Genomic DNA, 12,579 nt, shown 5'->3' with positions numbered 1-12,579 from the left:
CTTGGGAAGTATAAGTTGGTAACATATAGAGACGGTCCCTACCCAACAGTGGGCTCACAGTCTAGAAGGGGGAGACAGAGAACAGAACAAAACATATTAACAAAATAAAATAAATAGAATAAATATGTACAAATAAAATAAATAAATAAATAGAGTAATAAATACATACAAACATATATACGGGTGCTGTGGGGAGGGGAAGGAAGTAAGGAAGGAGGTAAGGCAGGGGGGATGGAGAGGGGGGCGGGGGGAGAGAAAGGAGGGGGCTCAGTCTGGGAAGGCCTCCTGGAGGAGGCGAGCTCTCAGTAGGGCTTTGGAGGGAGGAAGAGAGCTAGTTTGGTGGATGTGCAGAGGGAGGGCATTCCAGGCCAGGGGGATGATGTGGGCTGGGGGTCGATGGCGGGACAGGCGAGAACAAGGCACAGTGAGATTAGCAGCAGAGTAGCGGAGGGTGTGGGCTGGGCTATCAGAAGGAGAGAAGGGAGGTGAGGTAGGAGGGGGCGAGGTGATGGAGAGCCTTGAAGCCGAGGGTGAGGAGTTTCTGCCTGATGTGTAGGTTGACTGGTAGCCACTGGAGATTTTTGAGGAGGGGAGTAACATGCCCAGAGCGTTTCTGGACAAAGACAATCCGGGCAGCGGCGTGAAGTATGGATTGAAGTGGGGAGAGACAGGAGGATGGGAGATCGGAGAGGAGGCTGATACAGTAATCCAGACGGGATAGGATGAGAGCTTGAATGAGCAGGGTATTGGTTTAGATGGAGAGGAAAGGGAGGATCTTGGCAATGTTGCGGAGCTGAGACCGGCAGGTTTTGGTAATGACTTGGATGTGAGGGGTGAACGAGAGAGCGGAGTCGAGGATGACACCAAGATATGTCTAATGGCAATTCCTTTTTTAAGGTGGGGTAGGGGATTATTGGTACATGCACACAGACATTTTGTCCCAGGATGGATGTTGGGGGAAGAATGTCCCCTTTAGGATCCTGCCCAGAGCAGCCTTCAGATCCCTGTTCCTCAGGCTGTAGATAAGGGGGTTCACAATGGGGGGGCACCACGGTGTAGAACATGGAAACCAACATGTCTAGAGCAGAGGGTGAGTCTGAAGGTGGTTTGAGATAGGCAAACGCTGCGGTAAAGAGAAAAATGATGATGACAGTGAGATGGGGCAGGCAGGTGGAGAAGGCTTTGGTTCGGCCCTCGAAGGACGGCATCCTCAGCACGGCTGAGAAGATCAAGACGTAGGAGAGGATGATGTAAATGAAACAGACGGCATCTAAGACTAACCCAACAGCCACACTCACGTCAATGGCAATGTGGACTTCAGAGCAGGAGATCTTCAGTAGAGAGGGGACGTCACAGAAGAACTGCTGAACAGCATTCGACCCACAAAAGGTCAGTGAGAAGGTAGAAGTTGAAAGCAAGACTGCAAACAGACCCCCAGTGAGCCATGACACTGCTAGTATGCACAGACAGGCTGTTTCATTCACGATGAGCTCATAGTGCAGTGGGGAGCAGATGGCGGCATAGCGGTCATAAGACATTGCAGTGAGGACTAAAAACTCTGAAACACCAAAGAAGATCACTAGGAAGAGCTGCGAGACACATCCCAGAAAGGGGATGGAGCTGTCACTGGTCAAGGAGTTGACAATGGATTTGGGTACCATCGTAGAAATGTAGCAGAGGTCCCTGGGCCCAGACACATTTTTTCCCAGGAAGGTGATGGGAGAAGATTCTCTTCTCCTCCTCCCTTCCAGACCTCCGCCAGCTAAGGTTTGCTCACTCTCTCCCCTGCCTCACCTTGGATACACACACAGCCACCGACACAACACATCTGACTGTGGTTCTCAGAGGAAAATGAAACAGACTGAAGTCTGGTTGACTCCAATCAACTCCTTGCCACTAGCTTCAAGGCTTTTAACCAGTGTTCTCTTCCATGTTTCCCTTCCCTCTTCACCAACTCCCCTCCAGCCCTTGGAGACAGATCTGCTCCCTGTGCCTCTCCAAGGACATTCCCTTGTCCAACACATGGCTCAGATCCTTCCTTCTGCCCGAATCTCCCTCTCCCTCCAAATTTGCCCAGATAAATGTTTCTTCTCCCCATGCCGAATCAGCCCAGATGCCACCTTTGCATTTACACATTCACAACTGCTCATAGCTCTTCCCTACGTATAGATTCACATTACTATGGAAGAAGTTATTAAGCTGTGCATTCACATCTTCATGCTTATTTCCCCCTAGATGTAAATTATTTTGGATCAGTCTTGCCCAGCAGACTGGTATGTCCAGGAGAGAAAGGACTGAATCTCTTACCTCCGTTGTGTTCACCCAACATTTCTGTATGGAGGAGTTGATGATAGTGCTCGTGTTCTAGAACCAATCACGCTTTCTCATTCCCTCCCTGTCATTTCTCACCAGAAACATTTTCTGAGATCCAGAACCCACTCCTGGCCGAGGTGAACACAGCACAATGCTGACGCTGTGCAGCAGGGCCCCAGCCAAACATGTTAGTTGGATGGAGGTGGATGAGGAAGGGGAGACGAGTGATGGTTGGGACCACTGCACTGTCAAATACTTACCCTCCTGAAAGCCCTCCTGCCCCTCTGAGGATGTAGCCCTCTCCTAAAGTCCGACACTGGCCCCATGTGTGAGCATTTCCCCTGAATGGCTCCATCTGTTGCATCCCCATCATGGTCTCTCCCTCCCCCTCCAACACTCCCTGGTCACACTCACTGGGGCAGCGTAAGGCTGCAGGGCTCTGACCTCTGCTATCTTGGGATGGTCCTCTCTCCACTCCAGTTCTTGGGTGCAGCTGTCTATGAAGGAAGGGACAGCATGGCACCCTCAGCCCCTCTCTTATCTCTTGTGGACAGGGGGATGGTCTTCAGGGAGTCCCCCATCCCTAAAGATAAAGCAGCCACTGCTCCATGGAGAAACCCTGGAGGATCAACTCAGGGGGGACCTCATGTCCTGACCGATGCCTAAATCCTCTGCCTGTGAGGTCCCTTAGGTCCTGTGGAGATAAATGCACAGTTCCTAAAGCTGCAACAATGGTGCTGTACCCCAGGGTTCCCATGGACACAACAGCATCTGCATCCCAACATCCCAACTGTTTCTAATATTACTGACAATCTACATCAACTGTGGGTGGTTTCAGCTTCATCTCATATACCACCTTAGCTTCTCATTCAGTCAGTCAATTGTTCAATTTCATTTTCTGACACCTTACGATTTCAAAGCTTGAGAGAGCAAGAGATTCCTCTGAATAGATCTTCTGATCTGCCCCCAGGCTGAGTTGGGTGGGGCAGGGGACTGAGGTTTTGAGAATGGGATGATGAGAAGGAGAAATTCCTGTCTTGAGAAAGAATAAGAAGCAAATGGTTCCTCCTGTTGCGATGACTTACTAACCTGGGTTCTGGAAATTGGAGTTCCAAACTGCTACCTTGCTGGTTCAATCTCTCATCCTATCCCGACTGGATTACTGCACCAGCCTCCTCTCTGATCTCCCATCCTCCTGTCTCTCCCTGGTTTAGTGTATACTTCATTCTGCTACCCAGATTTTCTCTGAACAGAAACACTCTGGGTATGTCACCTTCGGCCTCAAAAATTTCCACTGGTTGCCTGTCAACCCACGCATCATGCAAAAACCCTTCGCTCCCAGCTTCAAGACTCTCCGTCACCTCACCCCCACCTACATCACTTCCCTTCCCTCCTTCTACAGCCCAGCCTGCACCCTCCGCTCCTCTGCCACTAACCTCCACTCTGTGCCTCGTTCTTCCCGTCCCGCCGTCGACCCCTGGCCCACGTCCTTCCCATGGCCTGGAATGCCCTCCCTCCCCACGTTCCCCAAGCTAGCTCTCTTCTTCCCTTCAAAGCCCTACTGAGAGCTCACCTCCTCCAGGAGGCCTTCCCAGACTGAGCCCCCTTTTTCCTCTCCTCCACCCGATCCCCCCCACCTTACTTCCTTCCCCCCGCCCACAGCACTGGTATATATTTGTAAGGATTTATGACTCTATTCATTTTACTTGTACATATGTACTACTCTATTTTGTTAATGATGTGCATATAGCTATACTTCTATTTATTCTGACAGTTTTGACACTTGTCTACACGTTTTGTTTTGTTGTCTGTCTCCCCCTTGTAGACTGTGAGCCCCTTGTTGGGTAGGGACCGTCTCTATATGTTACCGACTTGTACTCCCCAAGTGCTTAGTCCAGTGCTCTGCACACAGTAAGTGCTCAATAAATACAATTGAATGAATGGAGATCCCTCAGTGAATGTCTCTATTGCTTTTCAAACACGATGATTATAATTATTTTTATTATTCGGTGTTAACAATTTCTGTGTCAAAGTCTGTGCCACGTGATGATGAATAATTCAATCCATCAATCGTATTTGTTGAGTGTTTACTGTGTGCGTTACATTGTACTAAGCACTTTGAAGTGTACAATACAATGGAGTTGGTAGATCCAATCAGTGCCCACAATGAGCTTACAGCCCCAAGATTCATTCATTCATTCAATTGTATTTATTGAGCGCTTACTGTGTGCAAAGCACTGTACTAAGCGCTTGAGAAGTACAAGTTGGCGACATATAGAGATGGTCCCTACCCAACAACGGAGTCACAGTCTAGAAAGGGGAGACAGACAACAAAACAAAACATGTGGACAGGTATCACATCATCAGAATAAATAGAATTAAGGCTAAATGCACATCATTAACAAAATAAATAGAATAGTAAATATGTGCAAGTAAAATAGAGGAATATATCTGTACAAACATATATACAGGTGCTGTGGGGAGGAGAAGGAGGTAGGAAGATGAAATTACAGTCTAAAGAGACACGTTTCCTGTCCCACAGGGGCTCAGAGTGTAAGAGGAACTAAGATCGCAGGAATGGTAAGACACCAACCCCAGGTCACACAGCCGGCCAGGGGCCGAGCTGGGATTAGAACTCAGGTCATGTGACACCCATTCACATGCCATTGAGCCATGAGGCTTCCTAGAGAATGCCTTGCCACTCATGACCTAATCTTATCAGCCAACCTCCCGGACCTTGACAAATCCTGAATATCCGGACTTGTTCTTTGGGACTCTGGGTCAGTGATATATATGGATATGTCTAAGGGCAATTCTTCTTTTAAAGGGGTGGTAGGGGATTATTAGTCCATGGACACAGACATTCTGTCCCAGAATGGATGCTGGGGGAATGTTCCCTTTAGGATCCTGCCCAGGGCAGCCTTCAGGTCCCTGTTCCTCAGGCTGTAGATAACGGGGTTCACAGTGGGGGGCACCACGGTATAGGACATGGAAACCAGCAGATCCAGAGCTGAGGGTGAGTCTGAAGGTGGTCTGAGATAGGCAGATGCTCCAGTAACGAGAAAAATGATGATGACAGTGAGATGGGTCAGGCAGGTGGAGAAGGCTTTGGTTCGGCCCTCGGAGGACGGCATCCTCAGCATGGCTGAGACGATGAAGATGTAGGAGAGGAAGATGTAAATGAAGCAGAAAATATTTAAGATGAACCCACCAGCCACACTCACGTTAATGGCAATGTGGACTTCAGAGCAGGTGATCTTCAGCAGAGGGGGGACGTCACAGAAGAACTGCTCAACAATATTGGACTCACAAAAAGTCAGTAAGAAAGTGGAAGCTGAAAGCAGGACTCCAAACAGACCCCCACTGAGCCATGACGCTGCTAGTATGCACACACAGACTGTTTTGTTCATGATGAGCTCATAGTGCAGCGCGGAGCAGATGGTGGCGTAGCGGTCATAAGACATTGCAGTGAGGAGAAAAAACTCTGAAGCGGCAAACAAGACCACTAGGAAGAGCTGTGAGACACAACCCAGAAAGGAGATGGAGCTGTCACTGGTCAAGGAGTTGACAATGGATTTGGGGACCGTTGTAGAAACGTAGCAGAGGTCTATGAAGGACAGGTTCTTGAGAAAGAAGTACATGGGGGTGTGCAGACGCTGGTCGAGGGTGGTGACAGCAACGATGAGGAGATTCCCCAGAAGAGCCGCCAGGTAGACAAGGAGGAACAGCGTGGCATAGACCAGCTGCAGCTCCTGGATGTCAGAGAACCCTAGGAGGAGGAATTCAGTCACAGTGGAGTTGTTGGTCGTTTCTGGGAGATGATGCCGGCTCCCTGGAAAGGAAGAGGGGAACTTCAATTTAGAATCACTGGCATTCCCTCCAGACTGTAAGTTCCTTTTGGGCAGGTAACACTTCTACAAATGATGTTATATTGTACTCTCTCAAGCACTTACTACAGTGCTCTACACACTGTAAGTGATCAGTAAATAGGATTGCTTCCCATTCTAATAAATAAAGCAATTGTATTCATTGCTCACCTGTAGAGTTCAATAGTATTGATACATGTAGAGGCATAAACCCATCAATCAATAGCTCAATGGTATTTACTGAATACTCATTGTGTGCAGAGCACTGTACTAAGTGCTTGGGAGAGTTCAATCCAACGGAGTTGGCAGCTATTTTGCTGCCCATCAGGAGGTAACAGTTTAGGGGTCGACTCTGTATACCATACGTGCTTAATAAATATGATGGATTGATAGCATCGATGAAGTAATCAACACTAATTCCTTTTGGAGTTTGTCAGCGCTTAGAACAGTGCTTCACACATAGTGAGCGCTTAACAAATACCATCATCATTATTATTAAATCAATCTGTTGTGTTTATCTGTCACCTGTAGTGTTCAGTGGGATTAATATGTGCAGCGGTCTGGCGTGTCTTGACTTATGCTGTCGATTCGCCTCCAAGCCATAGCGACTCCATGGACGCATCTCTCCCAGAATGCCCCACCTCCTTCTGCAAGCGTTCTGGTACTGTATCCATAGAGTTTTCTCGGTAAAAATAGAGAAGTGGTTTACCATTGCCTTCTTCCACCCAGTAAACCTGAGTCTACACCCTCGACTCTCTCCCCTGCCACTGCTGTCCAGAACAGGTGCCTTTTGACCTGGGGCGGATTGCCTTCCACTCGCTAGCCACTGCCCAAGCTAGGAATCATCATCATCATCATCAATCGTATTTATTGAGCGCTTACTATGTGCAGAGCACTGTACTAAGCGCTTGGGAAGTACAAATTGGCAACATATAGAGACAGTCCCTACCCAACAGTGGGCTCACAGTCTAAAAGGGGGAGACAGAGAACAAAACCAAACATACTAACAAAATAAAATAAATAGAATAGATATGTACAAATAAAATAAATAAATAAATAAATAGAGTAAAAAATATGTACAAACATATATACATATATACAGGTGCTGTGGGGAAGGGAAGGAGGTGAGATGGGGGGGATGGAGAGGGGGACGATGGGGAGAGGAAGGAAGGGGCTCAGTCTGGGAAGGCCTCCTGGAGGAGGTGAGCTCTCGGCAGGGCCTTGAAGGAAGGAAGAGAGCTAGCTTGGCGGATGGGCAGAGGGAGGGCATTCCAGGCCCGGGGGATGACGTGGGCCGGGGGTCGATGGCGGGACAGGCGAGAGCGAGGTACGGTGAGGAGATCAGCGGTGGAGGAGCGGAGGGTGCGGACTGGGCTGTAGAAGGAGAATGGAATGGAATGGGTATCCCTCTGCTTGACTCTTCCTCCCTTGGCTGAGACTGGTAGGGTACTGGAAACTCTCCAGGCATGATCCTGAGAGGGGGCAGGGGTATGTACCCATCAGTGAATCAAGCATTGGTATTTACGGAGCACTTAGGGCTCAGTCTTAATTCCCCTTTTACAGATGCGGTATTTGAGGCACAGAGAAGCAAAGTGCCTTGAGCAACGTCACCCAGCAGTCAAGGGGCAGAGGCCGGATTAGAAGCCAGGTCCCCGAGCTCGTGGTTGGGTAGGGATTGTCTGTCTGTTGCCGAATTGTACTTTCCAAGGACTTAGTACAGTTCTCGGCACACAGTAAGTGCCAATCACTACGATTGAATGAATGAATGAATGAATGAATAGCAGTCAGGATTAGAACCCAGGTCCCCTTACTACTACCACTACTCTTTGCCTCTCTCCGGGCCCAGACACACTGTTTCCCTGGAAGATGATGGGAGAAGATTCCCTTCTCCTCCTCCCCTCCAGTCCTCCGCCAGCCAGGGTTTGCTCACTGCCTCCCCGGCCCCACCTTGGACACACACACAGCCGCTGACACAACCAATCTGATTGTGGTTCTCAGAGGAAAATGAAACAAACTGAAGTCTGGTTGACTACAGTCCACTCCCTGCCACTGTCTTCAGGGTTTTGACTGGTATTCTCCTCTGTGTTTCCCTTTCCCTCTTTACCAACTACCCTGCAGCCCTTAGAAATAGATCTTCTCCCTTTTCCTCTCCTCCTCCTCTTCTCCCCACCAATCCTCCCCCTGCCCTACCCCCTTCTCCTCCTCACAGTACTCATGTATGTTTGTACATATTTATTACTCTATTTATTTTATTAATGATGTGTATATAGTTATAATTCCATTTATTCTGATGGCATTGTCACCTGTCTACTTGTTTTGTTTTATTGTCCCTCTTCCCCTTCTAGACTGTGCGCCCGTTATTGGGTAGGTTCCTTCTCTATATGTTGCCGATTTGTACTTCCCAAGCACTTACTACACTGCTCTGCACACAGTAAGCACTCAGTAAATACAATTGAATGAATGAAAAGTACATTCCCTTCTCCAACACATGGCTTAGATCCTTCTTTCTTCCTGAATCTCCGTCTCCCTTCAATTTTGCCCAGATTTATGTTTCTTCTCCCCACGCCGAATCAGGCCAGATACCACCTCTGAATGTACATATTCACAACTGCTCATTGTAGTTCCCCACTTATAGATTCACATTACTAAGTACTTATTAAGCTGTGCATCCACCTTTCCATTTTTATTTCCCCCTAGCTGTAAATTCTTTTGGATCAGTCCAGCCCAGCAGACTGGTAAGTCCAGGAGGGTAGGTACTGAATCTCTTACCTCCAGTGTGTTCACCCAACATTCCTGCAAGGAGGAGTTGATGATAGTGCTGTTGGTCTAGAACTAATCACAATCCCTCATTCCCTCCCTGTCATTTCTCACCAGAAACATTTTCTGACATCCAGGACACATACCAGGCCAAAGTAACCACAGCATAATGCTGACGCTGTGCAGCAAGGCCCCAGCTGGACATGTTAGCTGGATGGAGGTGGATGAGGAAGGGGGGACGAGTGATGGTTGGGGCAACTGCACTGTCAAATACTTACCTCCAGAAAGCCCCCCTGCATCTTTGAGGATGTAGCCCTGCCCCAAAGTCTGACACTGGCCCCATGTGTGAGCATTTTCCCTGAATGGCTCCATCTGTTGCAACCTCATCATGGTCTCTCCCTCCCCCTCCAACACCACCTGGTCACACTTACTGGGGCAGCTTAAGGCTGTAGGGTTCTGACCTCTGCTAGCTTGGGATGGTCCTCCCTCCACTCTAGTTCTTGGGTGCAGCTGGCTATGAAGGAAGGGACAGCATGGCACCCTCAGCCCCTCTCTGATCTCCTCTGGACAGGGAAATGTTTTTCAGAGAGTCCCCCATCCCCAAAGATAAAGAAGCCACTGCTCTGTGGGGAACCCCTGGAGGATTATCTCAGATGGGACCTCGTGTCCTGGCCGATGCCAAAATCCTCCGCCTGTGAGGTCCCTGAGGTCCTGCGGAGATAAATGCCCAGTCGCTAAAGCTACAGCAATCGTGCTGCAGCCCAGGGTTCCCATGGAAACAACCGCATCTGCATCCCAACAGTTTCTAATATTACTGACAATCTACACCAACTGTGGGTGGTTTCAGTGTCATCTTACATACCACCTTAGACAGTCAGCTTCTCATTCAGTCAGTCAATTGATCGATTTCATTTTCTGACACCTTCTGATTTCAAAGCTCGAGAGAGCTAGAGATTCCTCTGAATCCATCCTCTGATTTGCCCCCAGGCTGAGTGGGGTGGGGCAGGGGACTGAGGTTTTGAGAATGGGATGATGGGAAGGAGAAATTCCTGGCTTGAGAAAGAATGAGAAGCAAATGGTTCCTCCTGTTGTGATGACTTATTAACCTGGGTTCTGGAAACTAGAATTCCAAAACACTACCTTGCTGGTTCAATCTCTCCTCCTACCCTGACTGGATTACTGCACCAGCCTCCTCTCTGGTCTCCCATCCTCCTGTCTCTCCCTGGTTCAGTCTATACTTCATTCTGCTACCCGGATTTTCTCTGTACAGAAACATTCTGGGCATGTCACTCCCCTCCTCAAAAATCTCTAGTGGTTGCCTGTCAACCTACGCATCATGCAAAAACCCCTCACTCCCAGCTTCAAGGCTCTCCATCACCTCGCCCCCTCCTACCTCACCTCCCTTCTCTCCTTCTACAGCCCAGCCTGCGCCATATGCTCCTCTGCTGCTTACCACCTCATTGTGCCTCGTTCTTGCCTGTCCCGCCGTCAACCCCTGGCCCATGTCCTTGCCCCCGGCCTGGAATGCCCTCCCTCCACATATCTACCAAACTAGCTCTCTTCCTCCCTTCAAAGCCCTACTGAGAGCTCACCTCCTCCAGTAGGCCTTCCCAGACTGAGCCCCCTTTTTCCTCTCCCCCACCCCATCCCCCCTGCCCTACCTCCTTCCCCTCCCCATAGCACTTGTTTATATTTGTACAGATTTATTACTCTATTTATTTTACTTGTACCTATCTGCTACTCTATTTTACTAATTATGTGCATGTAGCTATAATTCTATATATTCTGACAGTTTTGACACCTGTCTACATGTTTTGTTTTGTTGTCTGTCTCCCCCTTGTAGACTGTGAGCCCGTTGTTGGGTAGGGACCGTCTCTATATGTTGCCGACTTGTACTCCCCAAGCACTTAGTACTGTGTTCTGCACACAGTAAGCGCTCAATAAATATAATTGAATGAATGGAGTTCCATCAGTGAAAGCCTCTATCGCTTTTCAGACACCGTTATTATAATTATTTTTATTATTCGGTGTTATCAATTTCTGTGTCAAAGTCTGTGCCACGTGATGATAAATAATTCAATTGATCGATGGTATTAGTTGAGTGTTTACTGTGTGCATTACATTGTACTAAGCGCTTTGAAGAGTACAATACAATGGAGTTGGTAGATACAATCCATGCCCACAATGATCTGACTGCCCAAAAATGAAATTACAATCCAAACAGACACGTTTCCTGTCCCACAGGGACTCAGAATGTAAGAGGAAGTAAGAGCCCAGGGACGGTAAAACACTAAGGCCAGGTCACACAGAAGTCCAGTGGCCAAGCTGGGATTAGAACTCAGGTCACGTGACACCCATTCACATGCCATTGAGCCATGAGGCTTCCTAGGGAATGCACTGCCACTCACACCGCGTGGCCCCTGCTGCTCCCGGAAGGCTCCTCTCCTCTGAGCGCCGCCATAGACGCCCCCTGCTTCCACCCCATCCACTTAAACGACCTTCCTTATAGTGCCCCCCAACCCCCCTTCCTGGTCCAGTCCGCCATAGACGTCATAGACTCCCCCCCGCACCAGCCCGGGAAAAGGCCCTTGTTACATTAACGACAACCTCATTCGCACCTACTCAGCCTTCCTGTCCCGCCATCGACTCCCGGCCCATGTCTTCCCCAGGGCCTGGAATGCCCTCCCTCTGCCCACCCGCCAAGCTAGCTCTCTTCCTCCCTTCAAGGCCCTACTGAGAGCTCATCTCCTCCAGGAGGCCTTCCCAGACTGAGCCCCTTCCTTCCTCTCCTCCTCGTCCCCCTCTCCATCCCCAGCATCTTACCTCCTTCCCTTCCCCACAGCACCTGTATATATGTATATATGTTTGTACATATTTATTACTCTATTTATTTATTTATTTATTTTACTTGTACCTATCTATTTTATTTTGTTAGTATGTTTGCTTTTGTTCTCTGTCTCCCCCTTCTAGATTGTGAGGCCACTGTTGGGTAGGGACTGTCTCTATATGTTGCCAGCTTGTACTTCCCAAGCGCTTAGTACGGTGCTCTGCACAATAAATGCAGTGCTCAATAAATGCGATTGATTGATTGATTAATTGATTGAGTGGAGAAGGCAGGAACTAAAATAAATTACAGATAGGAGAAGGCCAGAGAGGAGCTCAGATAGTTCAGTCGGTAGAGCATCAGACTTTTAATCTGAGGGTCCAGGGTTCAAGTCCCTGTTCAGGCAGATAAGCTTTTTATTTGTCAAATGGGATTGAGACTGTGAGCCCCACGTGGGTCAGGGAGTGTGTCCAATCTGATTTGCTTGTATCCACCCCGGCGCTTCGTACATTGCCTGGTACTTAGGAAATCCCATAATCATTCATTATTATTAAAGGTGTGGTATTTGTTAAACATTTACTCCATACCATGCACTGTACTAACTGCCAGGGTACAGAAACTTTTTCTGGGTCAGATATTGTACCTGTCCCACACCTGGGCTCAGATTCTAAGACTGAGGGAGGTCAGAGATTGCGTTCCAATTTTCCAGATGAGGTAACCGAGGCCCAAAGAAGTGTAGTGACTGGCCCAAAGTCACATGGCTAGCAAGTGTGGCTCAGTGGAAAGAGCACGGGCTTGGGAGTCAGAGGTCATGAGTTC

The 12,579-nt window shown here is 48.6% G+C and overlaps 1 non-coding gene across 1 annotated transcript; it reads left to right on the top strand.

Moving 5' to 3' along the window:
• Window positions 1-12,093: 12,093 nt before the first annotated feature.
• On the top strand, window positions 12,094-12,166 carry TRNAK-UUU. Its single transcript has one exon. It is a non-coding gene; the product is annotated as a tRNA-Lys (tRNA).
• The last annotated feature ends 413 nt before the right edge of the window (window positions 12,167-12,579 follow it).

This window comes from Tachyglossus aculeatus, unplaced genomic scaffold, assembly GCF_015852505.1.
Source record: "Tachyglossus aculeatus isolate mTacAcu1 unplaced genomic scaffold, mTacAcu1.pri scaffold_176_arrow_ctg1, whole genome shotgun sequence".
In the NCBI taxonomy this organism is placed as follows: Eukaryota; Metazoa; Chordata; class Mammalia; order Monotremata; family Tachyglossidae; genus Tachyglossus; species Tachyglossus aculeatus.
The sequence above is the reverse complement of the archived record's forward strand: the minus strand, read 5'-3'. Positions and strand labels throughout refer to the sequence as shown.